Source organism: Erithacus rubecula (genome assembly GCF_903797595.1).
Source record: "Erithacus rubecula genome assembly, contig: scaffold_229_arrow_ctg1, whole genome shotgun sequence".
NCBI lineage: Eukaryota > Metazoa > Chordata > Aves > Passeriformes > Muscicapidae > Erithacus > Erithacus rubecula.
The window spans coordinates 43,654-66,268 of record NW_027636090.1 but is presented as its reverse complement, the minus strand read 5'-3'; the positions used below and the strand labels follow the sequence as shown (position 1 = coordinate 66,268).

Below are 22,615 nucleotides of genomic sequence, written 5' to 3'. Positions count from 1 at the left end.
CCCCCATCCCTTCAGAGTCCTTCTGGGTGTGGCAGTGGTCACGGTGTGCCATTTGCAGGTCTTCGGTAGGGCAGGGGGCTCGGGAGTGTCCGGCGGGGCTTCCACCTCCATGTGTGGTGGGGGGGAGTCCATTTTAGGAGGTCCAGGGCCTGCATTACATGGCGGTGGGATGGAGGGAGTAATTTTGGAAGGTCCAGGGGTTGGATTTGGGGGTGGTGGGATGGGGAGAAGAATTTTGGGCTTGGATTTGGGGTCAATGGAACAGGGGAGGCATTTGAGGGGGCTGAATTTGGAATGATGAGATAGAGAAAATAATTTGGAGAGGTCCATGGGGTGGATTCGGGGGTGGTGGGGGTGCACTCCCAGCCTGGCATCCCCACCTTGAAGGGTCCCAATTTGTGGAGTCCCAAATTCTCGAGATGTCCCTGCCCACCCAGGGAAGAGGTCCCCACCCAGTGAGTGCCCACACCAGCCCCCCTGAGGCCCCACCCCTTCTGGTGACAGAGGAACAGAGTGACAGGGGGACAGGGTGATGGGTGCCCCCCAACCCATGCCGCGGGCACAGGGGGACTCCCCTCGGGAACGCCACTGATCCCCCTTTGTCACCCTCAGGGGCGGGGGCTTGGTGCACAGGACCCCCTCGCTGTGCCATCTCCGAGGTGGCACCTGCGCTTTTTGTCACCGCCACCCACCAGTTTGTCACCAGTGCCCCAAAGCAGGGCGTGGCCCACATCCTACAGGACGGCAGGTGACAGCATTTTTGGGGTCAGCCCTGGCCACTTCCACCCCCATCATCCCCCTGAGGATTCTGCGCAACCCCGCACCCACCACGTTGCAGATTCATGGCTCTGGTGTCCATCTGGATCAGTGTCCATCCAGAATGGGATCCATGGCTCTGATATCTATCCAGACCAGTGTCCATCCAGAATGGGATCCATGGCTCTGGTGTCCATCTGGACCAGTGTCCAACCTCTCCTGTACCCATCCATCCCAGGCTCCCTGGCCCTGGCTGCTCTTCACTGCAGAGTGGACAAGACCCACATTCGGTCCGAAGATGACACCAAACCCCCTCCCACCAACATCACCAGGCCACCCAACCGGAGTGCCAGTGTCCCCTGGCAGCCGGGCCAGCTCTGAATCTCTTGGAAGTGGAGATCCACAGGCCCGGGGCAGGGACACGAGGGCATCCAGGATGGCGAGCACCGAGTCCATGTAGTACGGGGGGACAGTTGAGGACACACTGCTGCGGGGATTTGTCCTCCCTAGTCTCCATCCTCTGCTCCTTGTCTGGGCGAGGAAGGACAAGGAGAGGATGGGATTTGCCTTCGTACCAGAGGGAAGGAGATTCCCCCATTGCGTCCCCGTCAGGACAGCGCACACAGCGGGGCTGTCCTGCAGCCGGGGCCGTGCTGGGCTGGGAGATGGAGCAGGACAGAGGGGGAAAGAGGCAGTGACTTTCTGCTCACCTGCCTCGGGTTCCCGGACCATCTTCCTCACGGCTTCTTCTTCCTCCTTCGGCCAAGGTTTGGGAATGGGAAATCCTGGTTTGGGGGGGAAAACAAGGGCTGAGCACGTTGGGTTTGATGGTGGCGCTGCCCAAGGGCAGCTGGAGCAGTCAGCGCCCCTTTCAGCCTCGGGGGCCCGGAGCCCGCTCAGCACCAACCTCCCGCACCCCTCCAGGCTGCCGGGGGTCCCCCGGCTCCGGGATCGCCCCTCTGCGCTCTCCCCGCTCCGGGGCTCCCGCCTTCCCCCCCGGCTCTGCCGGGGAGCCCCACAGCCGATATCGCCCCCTCCCCGCCGGTAAAAAGTGACCGCCACATGGGACCCGGCACGATCCATTCAGGGGCATTTCCAGCTCAGCTGTTGGCTCCAAAGATCCAAACATCCCCTGCCCTGGAAAAAGCCGTCCCCTAGAGTCCCGCGATGGATTTGTGGCCAGCGCCCCTCCCCGCTAACCTCCTCTCCCAGGGGAGGGCCGATGCTGCCGTACCCGCTGAGCTGCCGCCTGAGGGGGCGGCCGGGCTACGCGCGAGGTTCTGCGGCTCCTCCTTTTCCCCCCACTCCCCCTCTTTCTGTTCCTGCTCCTGCTCTTGCTTCTCCTGGGTCCCTGCTTTTCCTCCCTCTCCTCCTCTTCCTCCCGCTCCCCCTCCGTTCCCCGCTCGGCCCGGGCAGGTGTCGACACCCAAAAGCAGCCGCGCTCTGCTCTGGGAGGTTCCAAAGCGGCCTCGCCCCGCGCGGCGATGGGAATGATAGTGGGAGCACTGGGAGCGGTACTGGGCACACCGCAGGCGATCCTGAGAGCCCTGGGAAGGAATTGGGAGCGCTTTCCCCCCCAGTACCGCTCTTACTGGGAGCATTGAGAGCAAGGAGCGCCGGGACGCGGCTACAGGCGGCGGTGGGCGGGGCCAAGCACAAGGGCGTGGTTATGCAAATAAAGGAGCGATCGCGCGCTGTGATTGGTGGGCTCGAGCAGCGCGCGGTTTTCCCGGTCATGTGAGAGCGAGGGGAGCCAGAGCGATGGCGGCGGCGTCTGGTAGGAGGGAACAGGGACCGGGAGTAGGGACAGGGCCGAGAATACGGCAGAGGTACCGGGAACGGGGCCTGGAATGGGGATAGAGACCGGGAATGGGAGCTGGGATGGGAATATGGGAACAGGACAGGGAGTGTGCAGCCAGCAAGCGGAGAGAGAATCTGGGATGGGGATCAGTGTTCAGCAGTGCTGCAGTGGAACCCATCGGGGCTGGGAGCTCTGCAGCTGGGCCTGCCCTGGGCTGCTGCGGCCCAGGGCACAAAGGCTGGAGCTGCAGCCTTGCTCCTGGGGCAGAACAGGAGCCTGGGGCAGGCCCGTGGCCCCTGCACGGCCCCAGCAGGAGGGAGGGCTCTGAGCCCAGGGCTGCTGGCAGGATGGGCTGCTGGGGCCAGCTGGGGGCCATGAGCAATGCCCAAAGGAACATGGAATGGGACGGTGAATGTGAAAACAGCAACCAGAGAGAGAATATGGGATGAGGATTAGGAAGATGGGACCAGGATTGGAAATGGGAATACGGGAGTAGAACTGGGAGTGGGAACTATGAAATGGGACAGGGATTATAGAAATGGAAGTATGGGAATGAGAGAATAGGAATATGGGAATATGAGAATAGGAACAGGACAAGGAATATGGACCTGGAAATATGGGAAAGGCAACCAAACAGAATATGGGACAGGGAATGAAAGAGGGAATGGGATCCAGACTGGAATGGGAGCAGGATGGGACTGGGAGTGAGGTGACAGGGGAATGGGCAGGGGGACATGGGGACAGTTCCAGGGCAGGGGGTCCTTGATCAACTGTCCCAGAACATCCACCAGGATCTCCCAGTGCAGCTGGAGCTGCTGGGACTGGGGTGCCCAAAGCCCTGTGCAACCCCCCAGTCCCTCCCAGGAACCCTCAACTCCCTCGGACCCAGCATCTCTCTTATCCCTGGGAAGATCCCCCCATGTCCCCTTCCACATCTTAGTTCAACTTATTTATTTTTACCCCAGTTTTGTGTGTTTGGGAAGGGCAAAGAAAATCCAGAAAGAAAAGGCCACGGGGAGCCAGGAGGATGTGGAGCCCCAGCCAGGTGTCTTCCCAACATAGATCACCTGGGACCACTGGGGCTCTGCCCACTGGGGGTCACTGGGGATCATCCTGCCGTGGGGGATGGAGATGGAGCAGTGCAGTGTCTTGGTTTGAAAGACAGGTGTCTGCTAAGGAGGGCAGGAGCCTCTCTTGAAACAGAAAATGTAAACTCCCTCCCTCTAAATTAATGTAACTTTGAAATTAATGAGCTCTCAGGCAAAGATGGGAATTGGAATAACAGTTATTCCTTGGGAAAATAAAAATAAAAATATAGTAATACAACAAGCAAAACAGTGACATAGTTGTAATACAACCTAACGCCCTGTTGGTCAGGGTGTTGCTAGCAGTGTGATTAAATGCTGACTACAGCTTTCCTGGAGTGACAGATGTGGTTTGTTGAAACATGATTTTGGAGAAAGGTGTAGTTTCTTTTTTAAGGTCTAGTGGTGATGAAGATGGTCCTGGTCTTCCACTGGGAATTTAGTGGGAAAAGGTTGCTCTGATGTTTCAAATTTTGGATTTTATTTAGGTAGGTTATGCCTTTGCTTGAGGTTAGACTAATCTAAACAGCCTTAAAATACCTTTTTTATGTACTACAGGGACTTTATCCCCTTCCACTGTGTGCAAGGGTTCAGACTGGGCAGGACTTGCTTGAGTGATGGACTCTCAGGTGTTGACTATTTAGGTGGCTTTTGTTAAGTTCATTTCTCAATTTTTGAAGGCCTCCCCACCAAGTGCCTTTAGGGTAATTTTACGTAGTCTGTTGTACTGTTCAACTTTCCTGGCAGCTGATTTATGATAAGGGATATTATATATTTATTCAATATCCTGGTTTTTGGCTGAGGTGTTTCTAAGACTGTTCTTGAAATGGGTCCTGTTGTCTGACGATTCTCTCAGGGGTGCTGTGTCTTTATAGGACTTGCTTTTTTGGGCTTCAGACGGTGTTTTGAGTAGTAGTGTGAGGTACAGGGTGGGTTTCTAATGATCTAGTGGTGGCTTCTACAATTGTGATCACGTAGCACTTGCCTTGGGGGGTTTGAGGCAGTGTGATGTAGTTCATTTGCTGGGCTTCTTTATACTTATATTTGGAATACTGCCCCCCATATTAGAGAGGCTTATCGGCTTGGCTTGCTTGATTTTAGCACATGTCTTACAGTTATGGATAACTTGAGAAATTCTATTTATGGTTAAATCTACTTTTCAGTTTTGTGCCTACTTAGAGGTGGCATTTTTGCCTTGATGGCTTGAGGCAATATGGGCCTATTGAGTTAGGAACAACTCTCCCCTATGTTTGTAATTTAAATTTTTTTGTGCCATCTCTATTTTTGCAGCTTGATCTACTTGTTTGTTCTTTTGGTGTTTTTTATTACCTACCTTTTGGGGACATGCCTATCTACAAAATGGACTTTTACAGATAGTTTGTCTGAGTGGCAATGTTTTTCCACTCATCAGCAGCCTCAATTGGTTTTCCTTTATGTTGCTAGCTGGCCTTTTTTTACCTTTCTAGCTAACTCCACAGAGCATTGGTTACTATTTATGATTCAGTATAAAGGTAGAGCTTTGGCCAGTTCTCTCTTTCAGCAGTGTCCAGGGCCAGCTGAATGGCTTTGAGTTCAGCAAGTGCACTTGATTCACCTTCTCCTTCAGTAGCTTGTGTGACTCGTCGTGTGGGGCTCCCTGCGGCCACTTTCCACTTCTGGTTCATCTCAACCATGAGACAGAAACTGTCAGTGACAAGAGCACAGCGTGTTTCTTGTGCTGGTAGTTGGTTGTATGGTGGAGCTTTTTAGCCTGGGTTACTTGTTTCTGCTCCTTTTTGTTAGTGAGACTAAAGTTTTAATCTTGTGGCCAGTTTGTAATTATTTTTAAAATTTCAGGGCAATTCGGATTTCCAATACAGGCTCACTGTGTGATGAAGGCAATCCATTTATTCTATGTAGTGTTGGTGGTGTGGTGGGTAGAGGGATCCTTTTCTTTAAACATCCACTCCAGAACCGGGGTAGTTGGGGTGCCAAGAGGAGTTGTGCTTTTGTACTAATTACTTTTGAGGTGGATTGAACTTTCTTATTTTTTTGGGAGTGTAGTTGGCTTCGGCCTTTCTGTAACTTTGGCTCTAGAATTCTAGTGCTCAGCCTCGAGTCTCCCCAGGCACCTTCTGCTAAAGGCTCCAGGACAAGCCATTGTTCCTGGCTGCAGAGTAAAGCACATTCCTCACTTTTGGTCCTGTCCTGACTGGGCTAAAGGCTACTGTATGAGCGATTTTCTGCTTAATGTGGGCAAAGGCTTGTTACTGTTCAGGGCTGGAGTTGGAATTGTTCTTCTCTAAGGTAACCAGGTAGAGAGGGCTCACAGTCTGGCTGTACTCAGGAATGTGCATTCTCTAAAATCCTATGGTGCCTAGGAAAGCTTGTGTTTCCTTCTTGCTGGTTGGTGGAGATATTGCAGTGATCTTATTGATAACTTCAGAGGGAATCTGACGCCATCAATCCTGCTACTTCACTGCCAGGAACTGGATCTCTCGGGCAGGTCCCTTGGCTTTGCTCTTCTTGATGGTGAAGCCAGCTTCCTGCAGAATCTGGATGATCTTCTCTCCTTTCTCACACACTTTTATTGCTGTGTTTGTCCACACAATGATGTTACTGGTATACTGTAGATGTTTTGGAGCTTTTCCCCTTTCTAGTGCAGTTTGGGTTAGTTTATGGCAGATGGTGGGGCTGTGTTTCCAGCCCTGGGGCAGTCGGTTCCAGGTGTGCTGGACACCCCTCCAGGTGAAAGCAAACTGAGGCCTGCACTCTGCTGCCAAAGGAATGGAGAAAAATGCATTGAAAAATTGCAATGTCAGTGGTGCCACTTTGCTGCCTTGGACTCCAGCTCGTACTGGAGTTCCAGCATGTCTGGCACAGCAGCACTCAGCAACTATTGAGAGAGAGACAGGAACTACTGACTGGTGATCAGAATCCAAATTTACTGTGAGCTACATATGCTTATATACTATTTTTAGGAAGGCTAGTATTTTTTTTTTAGTGCATTGATTGGGTTAACCATCACACATATTGCAACTTTTCTACTTAATTCAGTCTTCTTTCCTGTCACCAGTCTTGATCCAATCTTCATGCAATCTTCAAAGCTCTCTGTGTTCTTGCCAAGGCATCTTGGTTATCCAGCTGCTTATGCTAATTAAATCCATGGTACTCTCTGTCTTAGCTCCCACAGTGGAGTCACTCCATTCAAGGCACAATAGTCTACAGTCAATTTCTATTTTCTGTCAGACTTGCCCACAGGCTAATTGCAGCTGTTGAAGGATGAGTGGGTTTTACTGACCACCCTTTGGGTTTCTAGCCAAAATTTTATGGATGGGGATCATGGCATCTTGATTCATCTGATACTGCTGGCAGTGCACCATCGTGATGGCAATTGGCACTTGTTGCTCTCCTACCTTCAAGAGTCCTACTGCAGAGGGGTTTTCTGATCGTCCAGGCAAGGTGTTCAATTGCTTAATGCCCTCTGCCTCTACAGCAGCTATTCCAAAAGCCCACCTGAGTCCCTTTGGATCTTTGTAATAGCTGTTCCTGAGAAAGTCTGTGCCTAGAATACACAGAGCATCTGGGCTGTGGAGACCAAAGGCATTCCCAATTAGGGAAAGCAACCCCTGTTTTATTCCCTGGGTCAACCCTGTGCCCCTCTCCCTGTCTGTCAGCCTTTTGGTCACTCCCACTCTGTTCCCCTGTTGGCCTTTTTGCCCTAACCCCACCCTTGGACACCCCCTGTCCCCTGGTAATTGGCCCCTAAAGTTTTCCCCGCCTGCTGATCCCATGTACCAAACCTGAAGCCCCCACAAGCCCCATTGCCTTTGTTCCCTGAACTCTGGATGATGCAGATCTGTGGCTGAAATAAACATCTCTATAAAACCCTTGCAAAGGCCTTTCCTGCTCCTTTATTAGCTACCACCCTAATTAACAACCAGATGCAACACTGGGCCAGTCACAATTGGATGTTTCTGCCACTCCTTCCCAGTCAGGCTCACCTCAGCCTCCAGCAAAGTCATTTCCTGTGATCCTCTTGTCACCCCAACAATGGCAACAGGTTCTTCCCCCACATGTCCTGATGCCATTAGGGTACACTGTGAACCAGTATCAACTAACGCCTCATGTTTCTGTGGCTCTGATGTGCCAGGGCATTGGATCTACTCCATCCAAAAGACCTGGCTTTCCCATGCCTCTCCCTGGCTCGAGGCAGAGCCCCTCTAGCCCTGGTTATTATTTCTTTTTTGGGCATACATACTAGAGGTTCTTTTAAGGGGATCTCACAGGTTATCCTCCTTTCTGTAATACCTGGCAGCTTGGTCATGGGAGGCTCCCTTCACTTTAGTGGAGCTCCCTCTGTTAACATTTCCCTCCCTGAGTTGACACACCCGTGCTGCCAGGACAGAGGTGGGTTTCTCATCTCACCTTTTCCTGTTTTCCCCATGGTTGTGCAAAAAGAACCACTGGTCAGCTTGTGGGGTGTACCCTCTCTCCCTAGCTGGGGGGTGTTGGGCTCTGACTTTGGGGCCTGTGACTCGTACTCATGCTGCATTGATCTTCCTCATCTCCTCCCTTATCTCCCTCATCTCTTAAACTCCTCTTTGAGTTCCTTAGCCAGAGCAGAGACATGAGTCTGCATCGGGCTGTTGATCATACTCTTGTAATTTCTGAGCTTGTTGGTGACAGAACCCAGTCTCTTGGTTGTTACCAGCATTAATCATTGCAATGAAGGTGGTATATTGAGATGGTCCTAGATTTGTGAAATTCCACATCTGCCCTGTGCACCTGACTTTGTCATGGCCATTGTCATGCTGTCCACCCCTCCCAAAGAGCACCTCCAGTGCTGCCACTTCTCTCAGCTGCTGGATCCCTTCCTCAAGGCTCTTCCAGTGCATTCTATGGTGGTGCTCCTGCATTCTCTCTCTGTGGAAAAACCTCTCTCTTACACTCATTAAAAACTACTCCCAGAGGGAAAGGGGGTCTGGCTCCCTTACGACTACCTGATCCACACCTGAGTCCTGGGTCAAGGATCCCAAATTCCTTGCCTCAGTACCATCCAGTTGTACACCTGTACCCAAAAAATTCCGGACCTGAAGTAATCAGATTGTATAAACCTTATGCCCCCATCATACAATGTCTTTTTGCAAATTACAGAGACTTTTATACTACAGGGAATCAGTGATAATCTCAACCTCTGACTCCTCTACAGGTTGTGAGGACCCTCCTTTCTTATCTTTATTAACTGGGTGCTCTCATTTCATCTTAGACTTTTTAGTTTTTACAAGGGTGACTGCTGCTGGCTGTGCCTGCCCCTGCAGCTCAGCTGGAGCCTGGAGGGTTGTAATGTTGTGTGTTCCACTGCTGCATCATCAGACTGTCCCTCTGTGAGGCAGGGGAGGGTTTCTCACTAGCTGAAGCAGTGCTTTCCTTCAGCATATGGGAATAGGAATAACAGTGTTTTCTAGGAAAATTAAAATAAAAATATAGTAGTATAAAAAGCAGAGTACTGACATAGTCAGAATACAGCCTGACGCCCTGTTGGTCAGGGTGTTGCTAGCAGTGTGATTAAATGGTGGCTGTAGTTTTCTTGGAGTGGTAGATGTGGTTTTGTTGAAACAATGATTTTGGAGAAAGGTGTAGCTTCTTTTTTAAGTCTAGTGGTGATGAAGATGGACTTGATCTTCCTCTGGAAATTTAATGGAAAAAGGCTTCTCTGATGTTTCAAATTTTCAGACTTTTTTTGGCACTTCCTCATGGATGAGGGTGGCATCTCAAATTGAGGATGTAATTTGATCAGTCCTGCAGTGAGATTTAGTGGCTTATTAGCCAAAGATATCTTCATAGACAGAGCGTGGGTCCTGGAAGAGGTAAAGAAAACAGCTGCACCTGGCTTTAACAGCTGGCCTATTAACAGAGGATATTCCCCCCCTCCCCCACATCCCATCCCCCCCACAGTTATGAGGGATGAGTCATGGAAAAGATAAGGAACACTGCTCTACCTGGTTTTAACAGATGGTGATAGAATATATACTTCTGGTTATGTCTTGCATTGCAACCTAAGGCTGGCACAAATCTCTTCCCACACTCAGGGCACTCCCAGGGCTTCCCTCAGTGGTGCCTCCGTTGGTATCTGGTGCAATGAAGGTGGTATATTGAGATGGTCCTAGATTTGTGAAATTCCACATCTGCCCTGTGCACCTGACCTTGTCAGGGTCGTTGTCCTGCTGCCCCCTGCCAGCTGCCTGGGCCCCTCTCATGCCTGTCCCACATCCCTGGGGCTCCTGTCCCTGCTGCTCCCCAGCACCTTCACTGCCCCCATCAAAGCCACACTCAGCCTCTGCACTGTGACCTCTGGAAAGAAAGAAAGAATGAGAGAAAGGAAGTGCTGTCAGATGACCCTGGCTGGATGCCAGACACCCACCAAAGCTGCTCTCTCACTCCCCTCCAGAGATAGACAGGAGAGAGAAAACATAATGATGGCTTCATGGGTTGAGATAAGGACTGGAACAGATCATGCAGCAAATGCCATAATGGGAAAAACAGGTTTGAAATTAGAGATATTAATTGAATTTAAATGAATTGAATCAGAGCAGCATAGTGAGAAGTAAAATGAAGCTTTAAAAACACCTTCTGCCCATCTCTCCCTCCTTCCCAGCTCTACCTCCTGCCTCAGTGGGTGCAGGGTCAGTTCATGATGTGTTGTTTCTCCTGCTGCTCGGGGAGAGGAGTGGTTGCTCTGCTGCACCATGAGGTTCCTTCTGGAGATGCTTCTCCATGAACTTCCCCAAGGTGAGTTCATCTCACAGACAGCAGTTCTTCACTAACTGCTCCAAAGTGAGTCACACTTGCATGAGCTCACAAGTCCTGCCAGGACCCTGCTCCAGCGTGGGCTCCTCTCTGCACGGGTTTGCAGGTCCCTGCCAGGTCCCTGCTCCAGCACAGGTTTCTCATGGGGTCCCAGTCTCCTCTCAGGCATCCCCCTGCTCCGGCACGGGCTCCTCCAGGCGCTGCAGGTGCATCTCTGCACTCCGTGCCCTCCATGGGCTGCAGGGGCCCGGCTGCCTCAGCACAGACTGCACCATGGAATGTCAGGGCAATCAGCTCCAGCCCCTGGAGCAGCTCCTGCCCCTCCTCCTGCCCTGCCCTGGCTGTGTGCACAATTGTTCCTCTCACATGTTCTCACCCTGCTCTTCCCTGGCCACAGTTACAACTCCACTATAACCCAATCCTGGTGTCACCCCCTTTTCCCTCCCCACAGGGCTCCTGCCCCAGCTCCTGCAGCCCCCGGGAGGGAATTTGGAGAGGGGGCAGAGGGGGTGGGCAGCCCCCACCATGGGATGACCCCAGCCCCTTTGTTCAACACCAAGCTGGGCTTGTGGCCACAGGAGGAAGAGGCCGAGGGGAAGCAGATACTGCAGGTGGGACAGTGCTAAGGCTCAGGGCAAGGTCCTGCCCTGCACACCTGGCTCGGATGTGACCCTGCCTTGGGAAAGGAGCAGGACATTCCCATTCCCACAGATACTGTCCCCAAAATCCCACTCTTGGGATCCCTCACCCATCTCTGCAGTCCCTGCTCCAGCATCTCCAGGTGTCTGGGAAGAGTCCAAAGGGATGGAATTTCCCACCCAGGGTCCCCAGCAAGCCCCACTTTGGATCTGCTGTCCCCCAGTTTTCCCAGTTTCCCTCTCCTTTTCCCCAGGCCGGGTTTCCCCCACCCCCAGTGGGTGGCAGCAGCCGAGAGCTCCGCGCTGCCCATCCCGACCTGTCCCGGCTCCATCCCTGCTCCTGCCACGGGCTGCAAGGGCTTGGGAACGGGGCAGGAGCAGTGGGGATGGGGGAGCAGTGATGGAGAAACAGCGGGAGAAGAGGTGGAGGGATTAAGATGAGGAGGAAGAGGAGGAGGAGTGGGAGGAAGAGCTGGGATAGAGGATGAGGAGCAGGAACTGGAAGCGGAGGGACCACGCAGTCCAGCCCTCGCTGTGTCCGCAGCCCTCCCGCCCCTGGGACATTGTCCCCCCATCTCACAGTGACCGCAGAGGGGCAGCTCGCCCCTGGGGTCTCCGTCAGAGGGAGTTTTTGAGGGTGTAGGGGAAGATTTTTGGAGCTTGAAGGAATCCAAAGCTAAGCCACAAATGCCCTTTGGGGAGATTTGGGGGGGTGTCCCAGGAGGTTGTTTATTCCTGGAGGAGGGCAGAACACTGGGACACCAACAGCTGGGCAGCTGTCGGGGGCCAGCACCGCCCCCAGTTCCGGGGTCACCGGGTCGTGGTGGAGGAGCTCGGCCAGGAGCTGCCACTGGTCTGCAGTGAGAGCCGGGGGGCGTTCACCCAGCACCGCTCAGCACCCCGGGGTGCTGCAGACCCCCAACCCCCTCCCCAAGGCCGTGGCAGTGCTGGGGGAGTTGCCCCAGGCCTGAGTCTCAAGTGTGTCCAGGATGGTGAGCACCGAGTCCATGTGGTGTGGGGCAACAACTGGGGGGCAACCAGTGGGGGGGTGAGGAGGACTAAGGGGTGGGGAGAGGACTGGAGGAGGGGAAAGGCATCCACAAAAGTACCAGAAGCAGGAAGGTGCCTGAATATGGGGGAAAGGGTGGAAAAGGGAGGAAATGATCCAAAAAAGAGGAAGGGAACCAAAATAAGGGGAAAGGAAACAAAATAAGTGGGAAAGACCCAAAAGAGGGGAAGACACAAAATAGGGGAGCAAGTATCCAGAATAGGGGGAAAAGACCCAAAATCAGAGGAGAAAGGTTTTCATGGGGTGTCACAGGGTGTCACGGCTTGTCCCTACCTGTGCTGGGGCAAGTGCAGACACTCAGTGCCAGGAGCAGCCACAGAAACATCCTGAGGGACATGGGGACACCCTGAAGGACACGGGCCTGGGACCTCAGGTACTTAGGCCATGCTAGGGGTGGGGGACAGGAACACAGGACGAGAGACAGGGGCACATGGAAGGGGACTGAGACACACAGAGGGGTGACAGGGAACCATGGTGGAGGATGGGGACAGAGGAGAGGGGACACAATGCTACCAGGACACACAGCAGGGGACAATGTCGCCACACCTGTGGGGACACTGCCACTAGGACACCTCTAGTGACACCCCGCGTGGCACTGATCCTTGCCCTGTCCCCCAGGGGTCCCCTGAACGTGGTGGCCCTGGGACACCCTGGTGGCTGTCACTTGCTTCCACACTGCTTTTCACCAGCTGAACAAGCCCTGACAACAACTTGTCAACAACCCTCCCACCCTGGTGGGTGGTGACATTTGGCTGGGATATTGCAGTAGTGACAGTGGGGATGTGGTGCATTGGGCAACCATCTTAGCCATGGCTGAGATGAGGTGCAGGTGACACTGTGGTGGCACAGGTTGTGGCATTGATGCTGTTGCAGTTCATGTCCCCACCCATGTCCACGTCCCCTTATGTCCACAGCTAGGCCTGTGTCTCCATCCATGTCTATGTCCCCATGAAAGGCTGTGTCCCCTCATGTCCCCATCCATGACCTCACCTGTGTCATTGTCTACCACATCTCCCCATCCATGCATTACTTCAACATCTTTATTTTTACTCTAATTTCAGGACTTTCAAAGGGATGAACAGAAACCTTTTTGTTTCAAGGCCAAAAAAAAAAAGATTTACGTGTCCCTGCTGGCAGAGCATCCACATGCTTGGCTGGGTGGGAAGAACCCTTTCACTGTCTCCAAAATCATGGGATTTGCCCCAGTCTGTTCCCATTTGGATGTGGAAGATGTGCATTGGCCAGAGAGGATTAAAACGATGGTTTTTTATTGGAGAAGACCTCCAAGGCCACCCAGTGTTGCTTGATGCCACCAGAAGATGCAACAAATGATATTTTTCTGGGGTCAGAAGTCGACAAATGTGCTCTCCACAATGGATTTGTGATGTTGGTCTGTGGATGTATCCAGGTACCCAAGGGAAGCCAGGAGAATGTGGAGCCCCCCCAGCCAGGTGTCTTCCCAACACAGATCACTGGGGCTCTGCCCACTGGGAGACACTGGGATCATCCAGCACGGATCCTGTAACGGAGAACGGAGCTGGAGCGGCACATGAAGCTCTTCCCACATTCAAGGCACTCACAGGGCTTCCCTTAGTGGTACCTCCGTTGGTGCGTGGTCAAGTGTGAGCTCTGTGAGAAGCTCTTCCCACACTCAGAACACTCATAAGGCCTCTCCCTGGTGTGGATGCGCCGGTGGGTGACGAGGTTGGACTTGTACCTGAAGCCCTTCCCACACTCGGGACAACAGAAGGGCTTCTCCTCTATGTGAATGTGCTGGTGCTGGAGGAGACTGGAGCTGGTTGGAAACCTCTTGCTGCATTTATCACACTCGTAGGGCTGTTCAGCCGTGTGGCTCCTTTGGTGGACAATCAGATCAGAGCTGGTCCTGAAGCACTTCCCACACTGGGAGCACTCACAGGGCCTCTCCCCAGTGTGGATGCGCAGGTGGGAGACAAGGCAGCAGTTGTGTTTGAAGCCCGAGCAGGTGCCGACACCCAAAAGCAGCCGCGCTGTGCCCTGAGGGGTTCCAAAGTGGCTGCGCCCCGCGCGGCGCTGGGACCGATACTGGGAGCACTGGGAGCGATCCTGGGAGCACCTGGAAGCAACTGGGAGTGCTTTTCCTCCCAGTTCGGCTCTTACTGGGAGGAAACAGAGCCCAGATCCGGCTGCAGCCGCTGGTGGGCGGGACCAAGCTCGAGGGCGTGGTTATGCAAATCTAGGAGCGGTCGCGCGCTATGATTGGTGCGCGAGAGGAACGCGATGTTTCCCTGTCACGTGAGGGCCGCTGAGGTCCGGAGCGATGGCGGCGGCGTCTGGTGAGAGGGGAGAGGGACGGGAATAGGGACAGGGGCTGGGAATACGGGCCCGGGATAGGGACAGGGACCGAGAATGGGGACGGGGACTGAGATAGGGACAGGGTCAGGGCTGTCGCACCTGATCTTGCTGACTGGGAGCTCGGGGAGGGGGAGGTCTCATTTTCGGAGCTCCCCGCCCCAATCCGGGGGTTCCTCGTCCTGTTCTAGGGGGGAGCAGTCAGCACCCCCAGTACCCCTCCAATAGCTCCCAGTACCAGGCAAGGGGCTTTATCTTCATCCTGGTTTGGTGTCCAGCTCCAATCCCAGTGCCAGTGTCCACTCCCAGTGCCCAGCCTCAGTCCCAGTGTCCATTGTCCAGTCCCAATCCCCACCCGGTATCCAGCTGCTGTGCCATGATGCCAAGCACTGTCCCAGGTGGCTTCCACAGGTAATCCCCAAACCCTCCAAAAATCCCACCCAGGGACATTTCCCATCCCTAAAATCCCAGTGTGAGATTTGCAGTCCTATTTCCAAATTCTTGTGTGGGATTTTGGAGTGGAATTTTCCCTTTCCTAGGATTCCCTTTACCCTTTCCCAGGATTTTTTAGGGGGATTTTGTGGCCCAGTTTTCCCTTTCCTTTTGTTTTTTTGGAGATTTTGGGGCAGTATTTTTCCTTTTCTAGGGTTTTTGGGGGGGATTTTGGGGATTCCTGGGGCTTTTAGGGATTTCAAGTGAAATTTTCCATTCCCGTTGGACTTTTGAGATTTTGGTGTGGAAATTTTCCTTTTCACCTTTTTATTTTAGGATTTTGGGGTGGAATTCTAATTCTTGGGGGATTTTGGGGTCGAATTTTTCCTTTTCCAAGTGTTTTTTTGGGACTTCAGGAACTCACAACGTTTTTGGGACTTTTTGGAGCAGATTTGTTCCCTTTCCTGTTGTTTTTTTGAGGGATTTTTTGGGGCAGAGTTTTCCCTTTTTCATTGGTTTCTTTGGGATTTTGAGGTGGATTTTTTCCTTTTGTTTGGTGATTTTGAGGCCTCTTGCAGTGTTTTTGTCCCCTCAGACTGATCAATGTCATTGTGATGTTCCCAGCTCAAGGCCATCAACATCGAAATGCTGCTGAACCACAAAATCCCCGACTGCTACACCTTCACTGATACTGTGAGTGTCCCTGAGTGTCCCTAAATGTCCCAAAGTGTCCCCAGTGTCCCCTGAGTGTCCTTCTTGTATCCTCTCCTGTCCCTTTTGTGTACTTCATGTCTCTCCTGGTGTCCAATTCACGTCCCCCTTGTGTTCCTCTTGAGTATCCTTCAGTCCCTTATCTGTCCCTCTGTCCCTTGGCTGTTCCCTGGTACCCCTGCATTCCCTGGGGGCAGCCAGTGAGTGCTTGGACAGTGACTGTGATGATGGCAGTGACAGTGACAATGATGGTGGCAGTGAGAGTGCTAATGACAGTGACAATGACAGCGATGGTGGCAATGATGGTGACAGTGACACACCAATGACAGTGCCATCCAGTGTCCCCAGGTCACATTTGACAACTGCTCCCATGGCAGGCGAGTGCAGATCCACCTGGTCACCCATCTGGGAGTGCCACCATCCCTCCTGCCCAGCAGAGGAGACAGTGGGTTACAGTGGATGACCAGAGACAGGGTGACAGGGGACAAGGTAACAGAGGAACACAGTGACAGAGTAAGAGGTGCCCTGCCACCCCCATGCTCTGGGCACAGGCTGGAGGCATTTCTGTCGAGCCCCAACCACACTTCCCCACCAAACCCACTCCCCTCTCACCTTGGGAACACCCCTGACCCCCCCTTTGTCAGCCTGGGGTGCCCCTCAGTTGGAGGGGAACTTGCTGGCACCACAGGACCCCTTCTCTGTACTATCCCCAAGGTGGCACCTGTGCTTTTTGTCACCTCCACCTGCCAATTTGTCACCTACTGTGGGTCATTCCTCGAAGGGACTGTGTGGTCATGGTGGCTCCTGGAGTCCCCCCAGTGTGACAGCTGGGGTTCTCAAGATGCTGCAGTGACAATTTGAGGGTGTGAATGCTTGTTTTGGTCTCCAGGATGGGTCCTGAGGTCCCTCCTGTCACCACAAAGTCACCTCTCCAGCTCGTGCCTCAGTTTCCCACTCACTCTGCAGGAATCACCGAGCTGATCTTCTGGAACTGGGTTTATTTTGGGCAGTTTTGGGGTTAGGGCTACTGGGATGGGCTGGTGGGCCAGTGGGCTGGGCCAGGGTGTGTCCAGACTGGTGGTCATCTGGGCTGGGAGCTGCCTAGGCCGGGGGGGCTGCAGGGCCAAGGGCTGTCCAGACCAGTGTCCAGCTGAGATCTGTGACTCTGGTGTCTGTCCAGACCAGTGTCCATCCAGAGTGGGATCCACGGCTCTGGTGTCCATCTGGACCAGTGTCCAACCTCTCCTGCCCCCATCCATCCCAGGCTCCCTGGCCCTGGCTGCTCTTCACTGCAGAGTGGACAAGACCCACAGTCAGTCCCAGGATGACCCGAAACCCTCCCACCAACCTCACCAGGCCACTCACCTGGAGTCCCGGGGCCACCAGTGTCCCCTGGCGGCTGGGCCAGCTCTGGATCACCTGGAAGAGGAGGTCCACAGCCCCGGGCCGGGGTCTCAAGGGCATCCAGGATGGCAAGAACTGAGTCCATGTAGCATGGGAGGATAATTGGGGACACAGCTGGGGAAACATCTGTGGGGAAGGGGGCTGGGGTGGAGGGGAACAAGGGCGGCTAAGAGGTGTGGAGGGGGTTGGAGGGGAGGGATGCACCCAAAAATGTGCCAAAGTCAAGGGGAGGATGCCCATAATTGAGGGAAAGGATGGAAAGGATCCAAACAAGCACAGAAAAGGCCAAAAACAGGGGGCAGTGAACCCAAAAGAGGGGGAAAGAACCTAAAATCAGAGGACAAAGGATATTATGGGGTGTTACAGGGTGTCGCAGGGTTTCCCTACCTGTGCCATGGTGTGCCCCTGCCTGTGCCGGGGCAAGTGCAGATGCTCAGAGCCAGGAGCAGCCATGAGAACATCCTGAGGGACACAGGAACACCCTGCATGACATAGGGGCAGCTTGAAGGACAGGGGGATACTCTGCAGGACATGGGGACACTGCAGGATGACTCCCCTCGGAGAGCCCAGGACCTCAGGGACTTTGGCTGCAGGAACAAACTGGACTTTGAACAGCACATCAATATGATTTTGCAGAAGCCAATGTATTGTTTACAATTTATCCCAATTACACATTTCTACAACCATCACCCACGTGGGGATACACTTCACAATTGGTAATTTTAGGATATTGATCCACCCCTTCAACCCCCCAAAAGTCTGTCATTGGTGGTCTTCAAGATCCTTGCTGCCCCCCTGCTGTCTTGAATCTTCTAATCTTGGTATTTGATGTTTTCAACATCTTCTCTCCCAATTTAACATAGTTTATGTTCCAGGGGCCTTGGGGTGTTTCAAACAAGTTATCGAAAAACTCCTAAAACTTTCTTATGCTGTGCACCTGTTGTGAATACTAGTCTAAACTAAGAAATACACAGGAACAGCTAGTGTGTGAAAGAACCATGTGAATGAACAGCAAAACATAGCAACTAAATATAGTTTTTGGCTGGTGCACACACAGAAGGCCCAGACTTGTATGGAGATTCCATCGGGGTCCCAACCCCGTTCAGCCTTACAACATTTGGCCCTGCTGGGGGCTGGGGACACATGGAAGGGGACAGGGAGACATGGCAGGGGATGGGGACATACAGAGGGGAGGCAACACAATGCCACCAAGACACACAGCAGGGGACGATGTCACCACACCTGTGGGGACGCTGCCACCAGGACACATCTCCCCATCCATGCATTACTTCAACATCTTTATTTTTACTCTAATTTCAGGACTTTCAAAGGGATGAACAAAAACCTTTTTGTTTCAAGGCCAAAACAAAAATATTTACGTGTCCCTGCTGGCAGAGCATCCACATGCTTCGCTGAGTGGGAAGAACCCCTTTTGGAGGGGTTTCCACCCCACTGTCTCCAAAATCATGGGATTTGCCCCAGTCTGTTCCCATTTGGATGTGGAAGATGTGCATTGGCCAGAGAGGATTAAAACGATGGTTTTTTATTGGAGAAGACCTCCAAGGCCACCCAGTGTTGCTTGATGCCACCAGAAGATGCAACAAATGATATTTTTCTGGGGTCAGAAGTCGACAAATGTGCTCTCCACAATGGATTTGTGATGTTGGTCTGTGGATGTATCCAGGTACCCAATGGAAGCCAGGAGAATGTGGAGCCCCCCCATCCAGGTGTCTTCCCAACACAGATCACTGGGGCTCTGCCCACTGGGAGACACTGGGATCATCCAGCACGGATCCTGTAACGGAGAACGGAGCTGGAGCGGCACATGAAGCTCTTTCCACATTCAAGGCACTCACAGGGCTTCCCTTAGTGGTACCTCCGTTGGTGCGTGGTCAAGTGTGAGCTCTGTGAGAAGCTCTTGCCACACTCAGAACACTCATAAGACAGGAGAGGCTGAGCCACTGCTCCAGCCACGCCCTGCACTTGGCCTGGCCCAGGTGAGTGGAGTTGAGACCATGCAGGTAACAGGCCTGGGGAGCCCCAGACAGACATACAGACAAAGTCAGGAACACACAGAACCCCATCCCCCCCCCCCCCCCCCCCCCCAAGGAGCAGAAACCCCTTTGCCAGGTGCCAGCCTGGTGGCCCCAGGCCGTGCAGGTGCCAGGTGAGCTGCCAGCTGCCCTGAACAGGTGTGGGGGTGCCCTCACCCTCGCAGCTCCTCCCCAGAGAGCTGCCCCAGCCCCAGGTGCAGCAGGGCTCTGTCCAGCTGCTGCATCTCCAGCAGGTACCTGTGCAGGCGCTGCCGCAGCAGGGCGGCTGGCAGGTAGGGCGTGAGGAACAGCACCTGGCTCAGGGCCCTCTGTGGGGACAACAGAGCACCTGGGACACGCCCAACCCCTCCCAAAACAGCCTGGGAGCCCTTCAGGTACTTCCACCAAGCCTGGTAGCACCTGAAGGGTTCCAGGGATGGGGAAATCCCTCCCCCACCCGCTGCCTGCACACCTGCACAGGTGGAAGTTGCTGCCCCAAATCCCCTCCCTGGGGGTCATTCACACCCTTCAAGTGTTGGGGGAGCACAACTGGAGGCAGCACTGCAGGTGGGATCTTTCTTGAGCCCCCCTCAGCTGCTGCCACAGTGTGGGGATGGGCCCAGGGCTTCTCTGCAGCTTTTTACCTGCACCTGGGCTGGTTTGGGGCTCACCTGGGCTGAGCTGAACTCAGCACGTGATCCACACGGAGCCTGTTGAGCGCCAGCACAGAGCCAGAGAACAAAGCCCTGAGAGCCAAGAGCTGGGCCAGCTGGGGCTGGGCACCCCCCTGCACCTGGGGACAGCCAGCAGGGCAGGTGACAGCCCTGGCAGGGGACAGCAGCTCCCACAGCCCCCAGGGGTGGGGAGGGGCACAGAGCTGAGGGGGGGTGATGCTGGGGGCACACACCTGGGCACAGAGCTGGGGGGTTGGTCTTGATGCCTTAAGATCCAAGTTTTCTGTTCTGCTTGGGTATGCTTTTCGTTGTGCTTTAGGATGGTGAAGGCGAAATAGTCCGATACCAGCTATGGACTCAAGGACAGTTTTCCTCAGGCTCCAGGCCTTGAGTATAAACAATATGAGAAGAAGACAATTCGACCAGGAGAAAATGGAAATTACATTCTACAAATTGAAACTGTTGACTGGATGGCCAGAGTTTTATAAGAGTGTAAAATCATGTGACCTATTGCTCTCTCGCTTCTACCTGAGAGCCACTGGGACAGGGCAGGAGCCACGCTGTGGCACTGTGCAGCCAGGGTGTGGCCTTTGCAGACCTTTGAATAAATACCCATTTTATTTCCCCTAACTCTGTGTGATCTCTGTTCCAGCTCCTAAAGTTTTTGGCGAGCCAGGCAGGAGAGGAGGCATCTGGAAAATCCCTGGACTGAGGCCGACAGCTCTGGAAGGGCCCAACGCAGGTCCAGAGATATCAGAGCCAAGAACCCTGGGAACAGAGACACGTGAGTGACGGAATAAAAAGGTATTTCTGTTTGTTTAGCATCTGGGTTATGTGCTGTGAGAGTCCGTCCGAGTCTCTCCTCTGTTTCTGCCCAACGACCCTCGCCTGAGGCCTGCGCTGGCCAGGGATGGGAGGAACGCCAAGTGACTGTTCCGCAGGTGATGCCTACCAGGACTGGTTTCTCGTGACAACTAGTCACAGGGAGTTTACTCAACAAAGCTCCCACAGATGGAAGAACAATGGACTGGTCAGTATGGGCTTCCCTGCGTGTGTTCATAACAACAAAGATGGTTTGGTGTGCCTTGAAGCGTCCTGTTTCCACCTGTTCCTCAGTGTAATGAGCTCCACATACAATAGTCCATAAATCTTCCCACCTTTTGGCCAGAAGCCACTCGCTTTGGGAAAGGACTATAAAAGTGACTTTCGCAAAGGAGACCCCTGAGATCTCCCCAGACGGCGACGGACACCTACCGGCTGACTCCACGAGGATTCGTCTGCCCGTCTTGGTAGCTATAATCCCGACCCCCCTTGCTCTCTCTCTCTCGCTCTCTCTCTCTCTCTCTCTCTCTGTCCCATTATCGCATTTTGGTTGGCACTAAATAAAGTGCATTTCTGTAAAAGTAAACTGGTTTTGTCCCCTGCTGTGTCTTTTGCGCTCTAAGATCCATAAAAGAACCAGTCACAACTCGCTCTTGAATTGGGCGGACCGTGACACAGGGCTGTGTGACATCACAATGACTGTGTGACATCATAGGGTGCTGTGTGACATCACAGGGGCTGTGTGACATCATGGGGTGTGGTGTGACATCATATGGTGCTGTGTGACATCACAGAGCTGTGTGACATCATAGGATGCTATGTGACATCATAGGGTGCTGTGTGGCATCACAGGGGCTGTGTGACATCACAGGGGCTGTGTGACATCATGGGTTGTGGTGTGACATCATATGGCACTGTGTGACATCACAGAGCGGTGTGACATCATAGGATGCTGTATGACATCACAGGGTGCTGTGTGACATCACACAGCCCTGTGTGACATCACAGGGTGCTGTGTGACATCACAGAGCTGTGTGAGGTCACTGGGGAGGTCACTCTGCCCCGTTCCCCCCACACAGTCCAACGCTGCTCGTGCACAGGGGGGTCCCCTGTCCCCCCAGGTCCCCCCGCCCCTGGTGCCGCAGCCTCTGCCAGAGGATGTTCCACGAGATCGACCCCAGAGCCTGACACGGGGACAGGGGCCGGGCCCTGGGGGTGGCACAGGGGGACAGGGACCCCCTGGCAGCGTCCCCGTGTCCCAGGGCCAGAGCCTGGGCCAGGGCTCCTTCACCCTGTTATGAGCCAGGGGCTGAGAGCATTTAAAAAATCCCCAGCACGGGATCAGCAAAAACCAGATTTAATACTGAGCTACAGCACTGTGATAAATGATCTCCCATGAAGGCTGCAAATGAGGATTGTTAGAGAGTTGGAATTGTCACTTACCTTATCATGTGATACACTGTTCTGTATGACCCCAGTTCATTCTTTAATCCGGTTGTTGTATTCCCTTCATTAAATCCAGTTTGTTGTGTTCCCTGTTCCACTTTGTTCCCTGTTACTTCCCACTTCCGCCCTCTCCCCTGCCTCATTTCCAGCCTGGCTGCTGCTGCTCCCCTCCTGTCCATCAATTGAAAGAACGCGCCCAACGTGTAAAATCGCAAAGCTCCCGAAACACCACTCTTCAGGGGAGCTCCCTTGAAGAGAAAAAGCCCCTGGAACAGCGAGCCAATACAAGATTCGGGAACTCTCCGGACACCAGACAGTCAGCTACGGGACCAACTGCCAAAAATTGCCTTCGTCCTCCAGTTGAAAGCTCACCATCTCATAAACATACAAACAGCCCTAAACAACACCAGACACAGTAAGTCCATGGGCACTCCTATAAACCTGCAACTCCCTTCCCATTCTGTGAGAGTTCCCAGGGTGTGTGGGGTACTTCCTTTTTGGGTGTGGCTAGGCAGCCCCACCATAGAATATTCCCTTAGCTTCTCTGCTGCTTTTACTTATAAAGAGTTCCGTAGTTAAAGGCTTCGGTTCCGGTTATTTTTAACTTCGGGATTACGGGACTCC

At 53.4% G+C, this 22,615-nt stretch overlaps 1 long non-coding RNA gene across 1 annotated transcript in view; it reads left to right on the top strand.

Moving 5' to 3' along the window:
• Positions 1 to 13,237, top strand: part of LOC306815793 — a 47,460-nt gene extending 34,223 nt beyond the window's left edge. The window contains exon 4 of the long non-coding RNA XR_013777469.1: positions 13,200 to 13,237. This is a non-coding gene — a long non-coding RNA (uncharacterized lncRNA). The remainder of the gene's footprint in view (positions 1 to 13,199) is intronic.
• The last annotated feature ends 9,378 nt before the right edge of the window (positions 13,238 to 22,615 follow it).